Source organism: Labrus bergylta, chromosome 20, assembly GCF_963930695.1.
Source record: "Labrus bergylta chromosome 20, fLabBer1.1, whole genome shotgun sequence".
Classification (NCBI taxonomy): domain Eukaryota; kingdom Metazoa; phylum Chordata; class Actinopteri; order Labriformes; family Labridae; genus Labrus; species Labrus bergylta.
In genome coordinates, this window is record NC_089214.1 from 8,294,895 (window position 1) to 8,312,878 (window position 17,984).

Below are 17,984 nucleotides of genomic sequence, written 5' to 3' on the forward strand. Positions count from 1 at the left end.
GTAGCTAAGAAAGTTCATCTTTCTGCATTTTTAGAGAGGATATCTTTTTGGTAAGGAATCAAAAATAAAGGTTGTGCAAAACACTTGTTTTTAGCAACACCAACAATGTGGTTTGAGTACTTGAGGAATATTTAAAGAAAACAGAAAGTTCTCCTAACAAATGAACAAGCATTGCCTGAATTGTTATGAGCTCTAATTTGACATATTTTTTGTCTTTTCTTCTCTGTAGGCAAAACTGCACTGTAAAGTTTTCTAGTGAAACACAGTCCTGGAAGTTGAGTCTGCACGACCAGAAACTTCCCAGCAGAGCAGCTACTCCGAGCATTTTCAGCTGGTTTATTTATTCCCTTTTCAAAGATATCTATTTAAAATTCAAGTTATTTTTGTATTGACTTTTTTAACTATAAAACAAGAATTGTGTGACATTATATCGAACAGCAGAGCTGTTTCTTTAGAACCAAAAATAAATCATGTCTAAATAACTATTGACTCTTGTTTTCCTCCACATGTGATGTCTAGCTTTGACTGATTCACTCACAAAAAGGGATTTCTCTCACTGCTGACTCAGTGTCACATTTCTTAAAGTCAACACATTTCCATGGCCAAGGCTCTCAAAGAGTGGTACATTTTACTTAGATAGGTACGCCTGGAATTGAATAAGTCATAAATATTGTTTCTAAAATTAAATAATGTTCAAAGAAGTTTTCAATATTCTAGATGAGTCATACATGTGACTATGAAAGATAGAAGGATGAAATATTTTCTTCAGAAAACCCTCTCATACATGCCAAGTCAACACAAGAAGTTGTCACCTGGCTAATTTACTAATTCTGCTTTGGAAGGCGACTGGTTAACACAACCTTTTCACAGGAGATTTAAATAGATTTAAAAATGACACGGCAGAATAAAAAACAAAAACAGTAAGATTAATCTCTGGGTCAAAGAGATAAAACACAGAGTAAAAGGTTGACAATCGTATTGACGTATGAACACATTTAAAAATTTGACTTTTTCTGGACTAATTAAAAATAATCTGGAAGAAATGGATTGAGAATATATCATTCATTTGACCAGATTTTATGGAAAAAGTAAGGGCCGATTCCTACATGTACAGGATATAGGGGAAATACTGTAGGGGAGGGACCTATAAATATGCAGATTGCATTCTGTGTAGAAGTGTGTATGGTCCTATGTGTGTGTGATTTAGAAGAATATCTCAGGGACCATTAGACCTGCATATCAATGGACTGGTGCAAGGCCATTTTATAATGTGTTTTGAATTAAATATTTGTGCTTCTGAAATTTTTGAAAAAAACATTTCTTGTTAAATTTGTTCGCTCTATGAAACGCATTGAATCGACTTTGTATGTTTGACAGCCGGCCGTGTTTCTCTCGCGAGAAGTGTGTACAGCTTTGCAGTTCTAGCCAGTTAGCCCGTCTCTGTAAAGTTTGATACAAAGCTGAGGCCAAGAGGAAGAGGACAGTGACGGATGAAGCCAAGAAGATAAATTAAAAGCGTGTGACTGAGCAAGAAGCAGAGTGTACATCCCTGTAGTTATTAGTCATGCATTAAATCCATCCTTAAATTGTCATTGTCAAACAATTGTCATTGTCATCAGTAATATCATTAAGTGCGTAGGTGTTCATGACATAGCTGGGTCTTTAGCTTTTTTTTAAAGGTGCAAAGGGACAAGAAAAGATTGATTGACTCTGCAGACCAAATGGAGTTTGGGAGTTTGTTCCACCACTTGGGGGCGACAGAGTAGAAGAGTCTAATTAGAGACTTAGGACCTTGTTGTACGCCTTTCATTGGCAGAGCGTAGTGGCCGTGAAGGAGTGTAGACATGTAAAAGAGAGTTTAGGTAAGGAGGAGCCGTTTTTGTCGCTGTTTTGTAAGCCAGCTGCAAGGTTTCAAATTTGATTCAACAATAACTGGGAGCCAGTGGAGGGAGATGAACAAAAGAGTGACATGTGCTCTTTTGGGTAGGTTGAGGAGCAGCTTTACTGGAAGCAGAAAGTCATCTCTGTTATGTCTCAGGACTGCATACAAATAAATCAATAAATCCATTTTACGCCAAAATATTTCTCAACAACTGTGGATGCTAGCAGATTCATATTTATTCAAAATCTGATAATATTACTGTCCCTTGTCAGTCAACGTTGGTCTTAAGCTTCTCACAACACTGCCCCTCTGCTTGTCCACAAATGCACATTGTCTGTGAGGGGGAGTAGTGGGGCACATCAAATAGTTCCTCTTTCAGTGTGAAGCTGCAGTTTATAAGGTGCCATGTTTCTAGTTCACTCAGGTTTTGGTGCTGTGCAGTGTATGAAGATGTGGACTCTCGCTGCAGACCGCTGGATCTGTCTGCTCGCTCTGGCTGCAGTGATGCTCGTCTCTGCAGGTATACAAAGCAAGATTTTTATATCAAGAGTGTGTGGTAGTGGTAAAGAACATGTTATTAAACCAGCTTTAAACTGTATGTTATGGTAAGTTGCTGTTATTTCAACTTTGATACAAGTAGTTCTAGTGAACTTAAAAAGGCTTTATTCAAAAAGTCTTTACTTTATTCCAATGTTACTTTTTTTATTGTGGCTGAACCTTTGATGAGTCCTTTTTATGCAGATTGCTGTAAAGGTATGCTGTAGATATTTTTCTTCAGAAAACACTGCTTATACATGTACATGAAGAGAAAAGCAAAGAGATAAAAGAGGTATCACTTTGTCTGCTGGAGGTGCAAAGTGAACACAAGAAGTTGTCACCTGGCTAACTTAGTAGTATTGCTGCTTTGAAAGTGACAGTTTGTAGACTCCTTATGCAAGACCAAGGTGAACTTTCCTCACACTTTCCAATGAACATCAATGTATTTATTTGGTACATGCAAAAAAGTCGGCACATTTAGCAATAAACTCACTTAAAGATTGCGTATACTTCTGCAGGTTTTTTGTCCTAGACTTCCTCTTTCAGGAAACATGCAAGTTGCTCTTTCTTGTTATTTTATAGCCTGAGAAGAAGACAATAAATGCTAAGGTTTAAGATGACCTAAGTAAAATCTCCATTGTGCAGGACTTTACAACAGCTATGGAGGACCTGATGTTCTTCATCCTCCATAAACTAAACAGAAATCCTCATCATAAGCCTGGCGAGGTTGTGTGAAAAATATAGCAAATGTTGGGACAGCCTCAAAAAAATATGAATTTTGGTTGGAACACAACACAAAGAAATCCACTCCTGTTTCTTCAGACTTATTGATTATCACCTAAATCACTGCTGTTTTATGTTGTTGAGTATTAATGATACTGCTGAATAATGACTGTGTCTCTCTCGTCTTGTCTGTTTTTGTCTGTGTGTGTGTGTGTGTGTGTGTGTGTGTGTGGGAGGGGGGGAGTAGATGCTTTTGTGGCTGTACCCTGCTGTAAAACTGCTGGAGAGAAAACAAATAAACCAATCATAGAGTGCTTTAAACAGAAACCCAGGAGGAGCTGCAGGTCAAATAACTTTGCGTAAGTACAGCGTTAAATAATAAATGTTTCAGTGCCTATCTTTAAAAGTCATTTTATCTGCTTAAAAACAATGACCTAATGACACATAAACACTCTGGATTGGCCACCTTTTGGTTCCTTCGCTGTTACCCTTTACTTTATTGCGAAGTATACCATGGGCTGGGTCATAACGGCTACAAGGTGTGTTTAAAACTGAAATTGTCCATTCACAGTTCTAAATTATTGCACAGGCTATGCTTCAGACCGTATCTAATTGAACAGCAGGTTCCAAAAAACGAAGATCTTATTCAGTGGTGTCAGTCAATTTAAAATCACGTCATCATTTCAGTCCAGACTCGGTCGTTTTCTGCTGCTCTGTAAAATGAACACAGTTCTCTCTTTCTCTGCTGTGAGTCTGCATCACGGTTTGTTAGCATTTCATTTTAAAGGATAATTCAAGTGAAAGAGGCTCTGTATACATTTTCATATGAAGTGGGAAAATTCTTACTTTAAGTTTTAATAAGTTATGTTTTTGTTTTAGCAGGTGACCATGGTTTAGGCTGTATAATGCCTTTCCAGTTGTCTTTTATCAGGCTTTGCACGTCTGACGGTTTTTGCATCACGATTAATAAAAGCTAATAAAGTAGAACACATCTGAGCTACAAAAAGATTTTTGTGGTTTCATACTAAACAGGACCATGTACACTCTATTAGTGGATTTAGCTTCTTTAAGCTCTTGTCAGATTACAGAGTTGCTTTTCTGAACAATCAGTGTTTGATAAACAACTCTTGAGAAATTGGAAAGCAACATTAGAGCTCTAAACAAGAACCAGACACAAAACGTTCAGTTAATGAAATGTCTAACATTTTCAATCCTTTCATTTCTGTTTCCAGGGTTCGAGTTAAGGGTGGAAAATGGCTGTGTATCAAATCTGATTCAGAGTGGATGAAAAAGGAGATTGCCATGGTAAGAATTCGGCATTAAAACCATTCTGTGGCCCCACTTTCAACTTTTTGAAGCTTTACTTCAGAAAAATGCTTCATGCTTATATGCTAAATAACAAATAGTGAAATTTAATAGACGCAGTATAATGATAATCATGTACACCATCTTAATATAAAACCTACAAAGTCACACAGTCAGGGTTAACCTCAGTCTGAAGCAGATTATCCAACCAACAAAGTCAAGTGTGTTAAAATCATATATGAGGAAAATGACAAACAGTGACACACATGATGATGATGTTATACAGTAATTACATTTTCTGTTTCTCTTACTTTCCCCCTCTCTACTCCGCAGGGCAACATAAGCTGTCGTTCACAATAAAGAAAATGAGAAATGGGAATTGATGTGGAGCAGCAAAAACCATTCAGCAACTGTGTTCAACTGCGATGAACAACTCCTTATGGCTTTTATGAATATATTCTTTACATTTCTTGCTTTTATGGAATTTTTTTCTACAGCTTGAATTATGCCCAGGTCATAAGTGAGCATGAAGTTAGTGAGAGCTACTAAAATGTTTTTTTCAAACACATATTAGAAGTATTTTTTCCAATTTTAGTCAAGGTTGTCAATAAAAAATGTGTTCAAACAAATTAGTTGTCATTTTATTGTCTAGATATAATAAACCGTTACATCCTGTTTTAAACTCTCTGCTGTTGCACTCACAGGAATCAGGCATTAAGCATAAATACCATTCTGCAGTAACTGGTAATTAATATAATTGGCTTAAGTGGATAACTTCAATGGAGGCCAAAAATTGTATTTACAATCATAAAAACCGAGTGACTGAATCTATTAGCCTGTCAATCAATCTCTGCTCAGCTTCAGAGATTCCACATGGGGAGGGGGTTAAATCCCTGTCTTTTACCACATAATACAGTTTGTCTTTTACTGCCACACCACTGCAATGATTTTACAACAGTGTCAGATATATTACTGAATTTAAAAGTAGGGTTCTCACGCTGTCAAAGTGTACTACTGTATATTGTTTCTTAGCATTGTTTGTTCAGACACAGAGCTGCACGTTGCTGTTAAAATGGACTGTATCATGATCAAAAATGTTTAATTTTTTTAGGAGTGTCACAGCCCAGTTAAAAACTTAATATTAGTGTCAGAGTTCATGATTATAGCTATAGATTGTACAAAAATATCAAACAGTATGCACATCTGAAAACTCAAGTACTGGGTGCAGAACAAAAAAACATCCAAAGATAGAAAGATACTAAGTCCTGCTGGTGCAGCTTCTTGGGGACTTAGTATAGCTATAGATTGCACATCTTTTGAAAGAGACTTCAACAGAAAACAACATGTTGGTGTAGGCACACAAAGCGTTCCTTTCATACCAGCTAAATTGTCACTGAAAATATCCAAGAAAGTCGTGGAAAATTAACTCTAAAAAAGGAGTGGGAACCCTGAATAGGGTAAATTATGAAAGTCTAGAGTCAGTGTATATCAACATGTTGGCGATAGGGTTGTTTGAGATACCCAGCATACCCAACAGTTTATGATCAACAGGAACCTTGCAAGACAACGAAAGTTCCTTTTTTGATGTGACGCTGCATTTTGTAAGATGCTACCTCTCTTGTTCACTCATCATCAGACTTTCAGAAACTAAACACTGGAGCAGTTTTCAGCTGAGATCCAGAGTCAGGTTTGATGCTGTGCAGTGTTTGAAGATGTGCACGACTCTGTCTGCTCGCCCTGGCTGCAGGGATGCTCGGCTCTACACCAAAAAGTACATAGAGTAAGAACACAGTAATAGTCAGCAAAGAGTGTGGGGGACTATTAATCTACATGTAATTAAACTACTTTTGAACTAAAGTTGAAGCCAGTTGCTGTAAGTTAAACTTCTGTTTGCCATGATTACAGAGGATGCATTACTATTTTGCATTCCTTTTTACTGTAGTTTAATACTTAACGTATAACAATTGGACCCAAAAGGGTTAATATATAAATAAATATATTTATATTTGACCATTACTTCTTTAGTGACGTTGATCCCTTTTTGACCAGCCCAGCCCCCTTTTTTTATACAGACTGGAGCTATTAACATCAACTTAAAGTCACATATTACACTCCTTTTCAAGAAGTTGAATTAAGTCTCAGAGCTCTGACACACTCTTTAACAAAGAAAAATACTTACAGGTATAATATGTAGAATTTATACACTAAAATATCTAAGTTAATTAACAATTGACTAAAACTATGTTATATATTTCCGTTGTTGAATACTACATTACCTCAAATATTTCCAACAGTTATCAAAGCCAGAGAATAGTAGGAGAAGTAGTATGTTTTAATGTTACTGCTGAATAATGACTGTGTCTCTCTCTATTTTTGTGTGTGTGCAGTGGATGCCTTTGAAGGCACACCTTGCTGTTATTCCTCCGGCTATTACATAGGTGAAGCAAGTAAGCTGTCCTGAACAATAAGAACTACAAATGATGTGGAGCAGTGAAAAATGATGCAGCTGCTGGGAACAATTCTGTTGATGAAATATAATGCTAAATCCCTTACATGTTTTTCTTATATAGATTTTTTCTGTATGACTTTCTGCAGCTTTGAAACCAGCTTTATGTTGAATTAATTGAAATAAAATTGATGTTTTGCAAAGTTGAAAATAGTAATGAATCCTGATTTTCTGGTTACTGCAGTGCTCTAGTATTGTATTCTAGCATTGCATGGATGGGTATTTCTGTGCTGAGTACACTATGTCACCAAAGGTCTATGTACACCTGGGCCCATTAGTTACTGTATACTATGGGAAGCGGACCTGTAATGATTTGACACAACCAAGACAACCACATACAGTAGCTGAAGCTCTCATCCCCACTAAACAAGAAGTTACGAAAGAATATAACACAACCAACATCTGACACTGAGTACACAACATTTGCAGTGAGATGGATAGGATCAGTTTTTCCAACAGTTTCTGTTTGTTTTTATTGAAGACTGCACATGGGTATTAGACTTCAAGTGTAGTTATGTCCAAGACATTTATTGGATGTTGGGATTCCAAATAATTTATTTCCTTTTTTTTTTTATCAACATATTTTTATTAAAGCAAGTTCAAAACGTACAGTGCAATTGGGATACAGTGAATATTTTTCTTTTTCCTCAGAAACATTCAAAAACCCAGTATCCCTTCGCCCTGTGAACAACCCTCCCAGACCAACAAATAGACCTCTTAGTTTAAAGACAAGAATAAAAGTGCAAGATTGGAAAACTTCACAGAGAAAATAAATAAAATACAAAAAACAAATAAAAACAAATAAATAATAATAATGAAAATTGACGAGACAAACATAAACAAAAAAAATGAATAAATAAATGAACGAACAACATTGACAGGAATGAAAGTAATAATTTCTTTATTAATGCTTCTTTGGTTTTTCATGAATTCACCACTACTTTTTTCTGTAATGAAATCAAAATAGTACCAGTCATTGGATGGGATATGTTGGGCAGCAAGGGATTTTTTTCCCCCTCAAGTTAATGTGTTGGAAGCAGGAAAAATAGGCAAGGGTAAGAATGTGAGCAACTTTTGCAAGGTTGTAACTGTTATCTCAAAACAACTGGACCAGGTCATCTCCTAAACTGCAGCTCTAATGGGTCTTTCCCAGGCTGCAAAGGTCACTGAGTACCTACCAAAAGTGGTCCAAGGAGGAAAAACCAGAAGACCAGTGACAGAGCCATGGGCAGTCAGGACTCATTGGGGGGTGAAGGCAGGCCCGATTGGTCTAATACAACAAAGGAGCAACTGGACCTCAAATTGTGGAAAACGTTGATGCTGGTTCTGATAGAAAGGTGTCTGAACACACAGTGCATCGCAGTCTGGGGCTGTGTAGCCGTAGAACGGTCAGGGTGTCCTTGCTGACCCCAGTCCACTGCTGAAAGCTTCTTGAACATGAACATTAGAAGTGTGCCTAGGAGCAATGGAAGAAGGTGGCCTGGAGGAACACAATTAGTTCAAGGTGCTAACTTGGGGGGGATCAGGCTGTGATATCAAGTCAGTTGCTAACAATATTTCATAAAAACAAACTCAAACTGTAATCCATCTTCCACTCTAAATTCATCATCTGATAAAACAATATACGGGTGAGTTCAAATTGTCATTTTTGCTTAGGAAGGTTCCTAACTGAAATGACCCGGAAGCATTTAAGTGGCGGCCATGATGAGAGCCGTTCGAATTCTCTAAAAGTTAAGGAAAGGTGGGTCAATGCTTCCTTGATAACCTCCCTTAGCTTAGGTTACGGTGGCCGGTAGGGGTCAAATGCGCAGCATATATAGAAACACTGCACATTCAAAAGCAAATGCAAACTACCACAACAAAGGCTGAAAAGCGTTGCAAAAGAAACAAACGCGCTGCAAATACAGAAACAAAACTTAAGTCAAAACACACACAATCAGAAAACAACTGCAAACACAGAAACGCTGCAAGTTAATCCTGAAACGGAAGTGCTCCGTCGCTGTTTTGTAAGCCAGCTGCAAGGTTTCAAATTTGATTCAACAATAACTGGGAGCCAGTGGAGGGAGATGAACAAAAGAGTGACATGTGCTCTTTTGGGTAGGTTGAGGAGCAGCTTTACTGGAAGCAGAAAGTCATCTCTGTTATGTCTCAGGACTGCATACAAATAAATCAATAAATCCATCTTACGCCAAAATATTTCTCAACAACTGTGGATGCTAGCAGATTCATATTTATTCAAAATCTGATAATATTACTGTCCCTTGTCAGTCAACGTTGGTCTTAAGCTTCTCACAACACTGCCCCTCTGCTTGTCCACAAATGCACATTGTCTGTGAGGGGGAGTAGTGGGGCACATCAAATAGTTCCTCTTTCAGTGTGAAGCTGCAGTTTATAAGGTGCCATGTTTCTAGTTCACTCAGGTTTTGGTGCTGTGCAGTGTATGAAGATGTGGACTCTCGCTGCAGACCGCTGGATCTGTCTGCTCGCTCTGGCTGCAGTGATGCTCGTCTCTGCAGGTATACAAAGCAAGATTTTTATATCAAGAGTGTGTGGTAGTGGTAAAGAACATGTTATTAAACCAGCTTTAAACTGTATGTTATGGTAAGTTGCTGTTATTTCAACTTTGATACAAGTAGTTCTAGTGAACTTAAAAAGGCTTTATTCAAAAAGTCTTTACTTTATTCCAATGTTACTTTTTTTATTGTGGCTGAACCTTTGATGAGTCCTTTTTATGCAGATTGCTGTAAAGGTATGCTGTAGATATTTTTCTTCAGAAAACACTGCTTATACATGTACATGAAGAGAAAAGCAAAGAGATAAAAGAGGTATCACTTTGTCTGCTGGAGGTGCAAAGTGAACACAAGAAGTTGTCACCTGGCTAACTTAGTAGTATTGCTGCTTTGAAAGTGACAGTTTGTAGACTCCTTATGCAAGACCAAGGTGAACTTTCCTCACACTTTCCAATGAACATCAATGTATTTATTTGGTACATGCAAAAAAGTCGGCACATTTAGCAATAAACTCACTTAAAGATTGCGTATACTTCTGCAGGTTTTTTGTCCTAGACTTCCTCTTTCAGGAAACATGCAAGTTGCTCTTTCTTGTTATTTTATAGCCTGAGAAGAAGACAATAAATGCTAAGGTTTAAGATGACCTAAGTAAAATCTCCATTGTGCAGGACTTTACAACAGCTATGGAGGACCTGATGTTCTTCATCCTCCATAAACTAAACAGAAATCCTCATCATAAGCCCGGCGAGGTTGTGTGAAAAATACAGCAAATGTTGGGACAGCCTCAAAAAAATATGAATTTTGGTTGGAACACAACACAAAGAAATCCACTCCTGTTTCTTCAGACTTATTGATTATCACCTAAATCACTGCTGTTTTATGTTGTTGAGTATTAATGATACTGCTGAATAATGACTGTGTCTCTCTCGTCTTGTCTGTTTGTGTGTGTGTGTGTGTGTGTGTGTGTGTGTGTGTGTGTGTGTGTGTGTGTGTGTGTGTGTGTGTGTGTGTGTGTGTGTGTGTGTGTGGGAGGGGGGGAGTAGATGCTTTTGTGGCTGTACCCTGCTGTATGAATGCCGGAGAGAAAACAAATAAACCAATCATGGAGTGCTTTAAACAGAAAGCCACGAGGAGCTGCAGGTCAAATAACTTTGCGTAAGTACAGCATGCTTTTAAATAATAAATGTTTCAGTGCCTATCTTTAAAAGTCATTTTATCTGCTTAAAAACAATGACCTAATGACACATAAACACTCTGGATTGGCCACCTTTTGGTTCCTTCGCTGTTACCCTTTACTTTATTGCGAAGTATACCATGGGCTGGGTCATAACGGCTACAAGGTGTGTTTAAAACTGAAATTGTCCATTCACAGTTCTAAATTATTGCACAGGCTATGCTTCAGACCGTATCTAAATGAACAGCAGGTTCCAAAAAACGAAGATCTTATTCAGTGGTGTCAGTCAATTTAAAATCACGTCATCATTTCAGTCCAGACTCGGTCGTTTTCTGCTGCTCTGTAAAATGAACACAGTTCTCTCTTTCTCTGCTGTGAGTCTGCATCACGGTTTGTTAGCATTTCATTTTAAAGGATAATTCAAGTGAAAGAGGCTCTGTATACATTTTCATATGAAGTGGGAAAATTCTTACTTTAAGTTTTAATAAGTTATGTTTTTGTTTTAGCAGGTGACCATGGTTTAGGCTGTATAATGCCTTTCCAGTTGTCTTTTATCAGGCTTTGCACGTCTGACGGTTTTTGCATCACGATTAATAAAAGCTAATAAAGTAGAACACATCTGAGCTACAAAAAGATTTTTGTGGTTTCATACTAAACAGGACCATGTACACTCTATTAGTGGATTTAGCTTCTTTAAGCTCTTGTCAGATTACAGAGTTGCTTTTCTGAACAATCAGTGTTTGATAAACAACTCTTGAGAAATTGGAAAGCAACATTAGAGCTCTAAACAAGAACCAGACACAAAACGTTCAGTTAATGAAATGTCTAACATTTTCAATCCTTTCATTTCTGTTTCCAGGGTTCGAGTTAAGGGTGGAAAATGGCAGTGTATCAAATCTGATTCAGAGTGGATGAAAAAGGAGATTGCCATGGTAAGAATTAAAACCATTCTGTGGCCCCACTTTCAACTTTTTGAAGCTTTACTTCAGAAAAATGCTTCATGCTTATATGCTAAATAACAAATAGTGAAATTTAATAGACGCAGTATAATGATAATCATGTACACCATCTTAATATAAAACCTACAAAGTCACACAGTCAGGCTTAACCTCAGTCTGAAGCAGATTATCCAACCAACAAAGTCAAGTGTGTTAAAATCATATATGAGGACAATGACAAACAGTGACACACATGATGATGATGTAATAATTACCGGTTTGAGAATGTAATGAATTTCATTTTCTGTTTCTCTTACTTTCCCCCTCTCTAAACTGTAGGGCAGAGTAAGCTGTCCTGAACAATAAGACAAATGATGTGGAGCAGTGAAAAATGATGCAGCTGCTGGGAACAATTCTGTTAATGAAATATAATGCTAAATCCCTTACATGTTTTTCTTATATAGATTTTTTCTGTATGACTTTCTGCAGCTTTGAAACCAGCTTTATGTTGAATTAATTGAAATAAAATTGATGTTTTGCAAAGTTGAAAATAGTAATGAATCCTGATTTTCTGGTTACTGCAGTGCTCTAGTATTGTATTCTAGCATTGCATGGATGGGTATTTCTGTGCTGAGTACACTATGTCACCAAAGGTCTATGTACACCTGGGCCCATTAGTTACTGTATACTATGGGAAGCAGACCTGTAATGATTTGACACAACCAAGACAACCACATACAGTAGCTGAAGCTCTCATCCCCACTAAACAAGAAGTTACGAAAGAATATAACACAACCAACATCTGACACTGAGTACACAACATTTGCAGTGAGATGGATAGGATCAGTTTTTCCAACAGTTTCTGTTTGTTTTTATTGAAGACTGCACATGGGTATTAGACTTCAAGTGTAGTTATGTCCAAGACATTTATTGGATGTTGGGATTCCAAATAATTTTTTTTTTATTTTTTTTTTATCAACATATTTTTATTAAAGCAAGTTCAAAACGTACAGTGCAATTGGGATACAGTGAACATTTTTCTTTTTCCTCAGAAACATTCAAAAACCCAGTATCCCTTCGCCCTGTGAACAACCCTCCCAGACCAACAAATAGACCTCTTAGTTTAAAGACAAGAATAAAAGTGCAAGATTGGAAAACTTCACAGAGAAAATAAATAAAATACAAAAAACAAATAAAAACAAATAAATAATAATAATGAAAATTGACGAGACAAACATAAACAAAAAAAATGAATAAATAAATGAACGAACAACATTGACAGGAATGAAAGTAATAATTTCTTTATTAATGCTTCTTTGGTTTTTCATGAATTCACCACTACTTTTTTCTGTAATGAAATCAAAATAGTACCAGTCATTGGATGGGATATGTTGGGCAGCAAGGGATTTTTTTCCCCCTCAAGTTAATGTGTTGGAAGCAGGAAAAATAGGCAAGGGTAAGAATGTGAGCAACTTTTGCAAGGTTGTAACTGTTATCTCAAAACAACTGGACCAGATCATCTCCTAAACTGCAGCTCTAATGGGTCTTTCCCAGGCTGCAAAGGTCACTGAGTACCTACCAAAAGTGGTCCAAGGAGGAAAAACCAGAAGACCAGTGACAGAGCCATGGGCAGTCAGGACTCATTGGGGGGTGAAGGCAGGCCCGATTGGTCTAATACAACAAAGGAGCAACTGGACCTCAAATTGTGGAAAACATTGATGCTGGTTCTGATAGAAAGGTGTCTGAACACACAGTGCATCGCAGTCTGGGGCTGTGTAGCCGTAGAACGGTCAGGGTGTCCTTGCTGACCCCAGTCCACTGCTGAAAGCTTCTTGAACATGAACATTAGAAGTGTGCCTAGGAGCAATGGAAGAAGGTGGCCTGGAGGAACACAATTAGTTCAAGGTGCTAACTTGGGGGGGATCAGGCTGTGATATCAAGTCAGTTGCTAACAATATTTCATAAAAACAAACTCAAACTGTAATCCATCTTCCACTCTAAATTCATCATCTGATAAGACAATATACGGGTGAGTTCAAATTGTCATTTTTGCTTAGGAAGGTTCCTAACTGAAATGACCCGGAAGCATTTAAGTGGCGGCCATGATGAGAGCCGTTCAAATTCTCTAAAAGTTAAGGAAAGGTGGGTCAATGCTTCCTTGATAACCTCCCTTAGCTTAGGTTACGGTGGCCGGTAGGGGTCAAACGCGTAGCATATATAGAAACACTGCACATTCAAAAGCAAATGCAAACTACCACAACAAATGCAAAGGCTGAAACGCGTTGCAAAAGAAACAAACGTGCTGCAAATACAGAAACGAAACTTAAGTCAAAACACACACAATCAGAAAACAACTGCAAACACAGAAACGCTGCAAGTTAATCCTGAAACGGAAGTGCTCCAGGCCTGTAGGGGCGCTGTGGAACTGTTTATTTCGGTTTATTTACGTGAGATAGTAAGGAGAGAGTAAGAGAGACAGCTAGGATCAGAAAGTTATGTGCATAGGTGTTCATGAAATAGCTGGGTCTTTAGCTTTTTCTTAAAGGTGCAAAGGGACAAATAAATGGAGTTTGGGAGTTCGTTCCACCACCGGGGGATGACAGAGTAGAAGAGTCTAATTAGAGACTTAGGACCCTGTTGTACGCCTTTCATTGGCAGAGCGTAGTGGCCGTGAAGGAGTGTAGACATGTAAAAGAGAGTTTAGGTAAGGAGGAGCCGTTTTTGTCGCTGTTTTGTAAGCCAGCTGAAAGGTTTCAAATTTGATTCAACAATAACTGGGAGCCAGTGGAGGGAGATGAACAAAAGAGTGACATGTGCTCTTTTGGGTAGGTTGAGGAGCAGCTTTACTGGAAGCAGAAAGTCATCTCTGTTATGTCTCAGGACTGCATACAAATAAATCAATAAATCCATCTTACGCCAAAATATTTCTCAACAACTGTGGATGCTAGCAGATTCATATTTATTCAAAATCTGATAATATTACTGTCCCTTGTCAGTCAACGTTGGTCTTAAGCTTCTCACAACACTGCCCCTCTGCTTGTCCACAAATGCACATTGTCTGTGAGGGGGAGTAGTGGGGCACATCAAATAGTTCCTCTTTCAGTGTGAAGCTGCAGTTTATAAGGTGCCATGTTTCTAGTTCACTCAGGTTTTGGTGCTGTGCAGTGTATGAAGATGTGGACTCTCGCTGCAGACCGCTGGATCTGTCTGCTCGCTCTGGCTGCAGTGATGCTCGTCTCTGCAGGTATACAAAGCAAGATTTTTATATGAAGAGTGTGTGGTAGTGGTAAAGAACATGTTATTAAACCAGCTTTAAACTGTATGTTATGGTAAGTTGCTGTTATTTCAACTTTGATACAAGTAGTTCTAGTGAACTTAAAAAGGCTTTATTCAAAAAGTCTTTACTTTATTCCAATGTTACTTTTTTTATTGTGGCTGAACCTTTGATGAGTCCTTTTTATGCAGATTGCTGTAAAGGTATGCTGTAGATATTCTTCTTCAGAAAACACTGCTTATACATGTACATGAAGAGAAAAGCAAAGAGATAAAAGAGGTATCACTTTGTCTGCTGGAGGTGCAAAGTGAACACAAGAAGTTGTCACCTGGCTAACTTAGTAGTATTGCTGCTTTGAAAGTGACAGTTTGTAGACTCCTTATGCAAGACCAAGGTGAACTTTCCTCACACTTTCCAATGAACATCAATGTATTTATATGGTTTATGTTTGCCATGCAAAAAAGTCGGCACATTTAGCAATAAACTCACTTAAAGATTGCGTATACTTCTGCAGGTTTTTTGTCCTAGACTTCCTCTTTCAGGAAACATGCAAGTTGCTCTTTCTTGTTATTTTATAGCCTGAGAAGAAGACAATAAATGCTAAGGTTTAAGATGACCTAAGTAAAATCTCCATTGTGCAGGACTTTACAACAGCTATGGAGGACCTGATGTTCTTCATCCTCCATAAACTAAACAGAAATCCTCATCATAAGCCCGGCGAGGTTGTGTGAAAAATACAGCAAATGTTGGGACAGCCTCAAAAAAATATGAATTTTGGTTGGAACACAACACAAAGAAATCCACTCCTGTTTCTTCAGACTTATTGATTATCACCTAAATCACTGCTGTTTTATGTTGTTGAGTATTAATGATACTGCTGAATAATGACTGTGTCTCTCTCGTCTTGTCTGTTTGTGTGTGTGTGTGTGTGTGTGTGTGTGTGTGTGTGTGTGTGTGTGTGTGTGTGTGTGTGTGTGTGTGTGTGTGTGTGTGGGAGGGGGGGAGTAGATGCTTTTGTGGCTGTACCCTGCTGTATGAATGCCGGAGAGAAAACAAATAAACCAATCATGGAGTGCTTTAAACAGAAAGCCACGAGGAGCTGCAGGTCAAATAACTTTGCGTAAGTACAGCATGCTTTTAAATAATAAATGTTTCAGTGCCTATCTTTAAAAGTCATTTTATCTGCTTAAAAACAATGACCTAATGACACATAAACACTCTGGATTGGCCACCTTTTGGTTCCTTCGCTGTTACCCTTTACTTTATTGCGAAGTATACCATGGGCTGGGTCATAACGGCTACAAGGTGTGTTTAAAACTGAAATTGTCCATTCACAGTTCTAAATTATTGCACAGGCTATGCTTCAGACCGTATCTAAATGAACAGCAGGTTCCAAAAAACGAAGATCTTATTCAGTGGTGTCAGTCAATTTAAAATCACGTCATCATTTCAGTCCAGACTCGGTCGTTTTCTGCTGCTCTGTAAAATGAACACAGTTCTCTCTTTCTCTGCTGTGAGTCTGCATCACGGTTTGTTAGCATTTCATTTTAAAGGATAATTCAAGTGAAAGAGGCTCTGTATACATTTTCATATGAAGTGGGAAAATTCTTACTTTAAGTTTTAATAAGTTATGTTTTTGTTTTAGCAGGTGACCATGGTTTAGGCTGTATAATGCCTTTCCAGTTGTCTTTTATCAGGCTTTGCACGTCTGACGGTTTTTGCATCACGATTAATAAAAGCTAATAAAGTAGAACACATCTGAGCTACAAAAAGATTTTTGTGGTTTCATACTAAACAGGACCATGTACACTCTATTAGTGGATTTAGCTTCTTTTAGCTCTTGTCAGATTACAGAGTTGCTTTTCTGAACAATCAGTGTTTGATAAACAACTCTTGAGAAATTGGAAAGCAACATTAGAGCTCTAAACAAGAACCAGACACAAAACGTTCAGTTAATGAAATGTCTAACATTTTCAATCCTTTCATTTCTGTTTCCAGGGTTCAAGTTAAGGGTGGAGAATGGAAGTGTATCAAATCTGATTCAGAGTGGATGAAAAAGGAGATTGCCATGGTAAGAATTCGGCATTAAAACCATTCTGTGGCCCCACTTTCAACTTTTTGAAGCTTTACTTCAGAAAAATGCTTCATGCTTATATGCTAAATAACAAATAGTGAAATTTAATAGACGCAGTATAATGATAATCATGTACACCATCTTAATATAAAACCTACAAAGTCACACAGTCAGGCTTAACCTCAGTCTGAAGCAGATTATCCAACCAACAAAGTCAAGTGTGTTAAAATCATATATGAGGAAAATTACAAACAGTGACACACATGATGATGATGTTATAATTACCGGTTTGAGAATGTAATGAATTTCATTTTCTGTTTCTCTTACTTTCCCCCTCTCTAAACTGTAGGGCAGAGTAAGCTGTCCTGAACAATAAGAACTACAAATGATGTGGAGCAGTGAAAAATGATGCAGCTGCTGGGAACAATTCTGTTGATGAAATATAATGCTAAATCCCTTACATGTTTTTCTTATATAGATTTTTTCTGTATGACTTTCTGCAGCTTTGAAACCAGCTTTATGTTGAATTAATTGAAATAAAATTGATGTTTTGCAAAGTTGAAAAAAGTAATGAATCCTGATTTTCTGGTTACTGCAGTGCTCTAGTATTGTATTCTAGCATTGCATGGATGGGTATTTCTGTGCTGAGTACACTATGTCACCAAAGGTCTATGTACACCTGGGCCCATTAGTTACTGTATACTATGGGAAGCAGACCTGTAATGATTTGACACAACCAAGACAACCACATACAGTAGCTGAAGCTCTCATCCCCACTAAACAAGAAGTTACGAAAGAATATAACACAACCAACATCTGACACTGAGTACACAACATTTGCAGTGAGACGGATAGGATCAGTTTTTCCAACAGTTTCTGTTTGTTTTTATTGAAGACTGCACATGGGTATTAGACTTCAAGTGTAGTTATGTCCAAGACATTTATTGGATGTCAGGATTCCACATAATTTATTTCTTTTTTTTTTATCAACATATTTTTATTAAAGCAAGTTCAAAACGTACAGTGCAATTGGGATACAGTGAACATTTTTCTTTTTCCTC

At 37.6% G+C, this 17,984-nt stretch overlaps 3 long non-coding RNA genes across 5 annotated transcripts; all 3 read left to right on the forward strand.

The window, feature by feature from the left end:
- Nucleotides 1–1,964: 1,964 nt before the first annotated feature.
- Nucleotides 1,965–5,076, forward strand: LOC110005241 (uncharacterized). Of its 3 annotated transcripts, none has more exons than XR_002279097.3 (5): nucleotides 1,965–1,983; nucleotides 2,298–2,402; nucleotides 3,390–3,501; nucleotides 4,375–4,447; nucleotides 4,781–5,076. It is a non-coding gene; the product is annotated as an uncharacterized lncRNA (long non-coding RNA). The 3 variants fall into 3 exon arrangements; XR_010664876.1 differs by having other exon boundaries at nucleotides 1,969–1,983; nucleotides 3,379–3,501; XR_010664875.1 differs by lacking the exon at nucleotides 1,965–1,983 and having other exon boundaries at nucleotides 2,279–2,402.
- A 4,235-nt stretch (nucleotides 5,077–9,311) lies between these two features.
- LOC136177249 (uncharacterized) lies at nucleotides 9,312–12,126 on the forward strand. Its single transcript, XR_010664880.1, has 4 exons — nucleotides 9,312–9,469; nucleotides 10,507–10,618; nucleotides 11,497–11,569; nucleotides 11,915–12,126. It is a non-coding gene; the product is annotated as an uncharacterized lncRNA (long non-coding RNA).
- Nucleotides 12,127–14,661: 2,535 nt separating this feature from the next.
- On the forward strand, nucleotides 14,662–17,484 carry LOC136177244 (uncharacterized). The gene is made up of 4 exons (XR_010664879.1): nucleotides 14,662–14,819; nucleotides 15,858–15,969; nucleotides 16,848–16,920; nucleotides 17,273–17,484. It is a non-coding gene; the product is annotated as an uncharacterized lncRNA (long non-coding RNA).
- The last annotated feature ends 500 nt before the right edge of the window (nucleotides 17,485–17,984 follow it).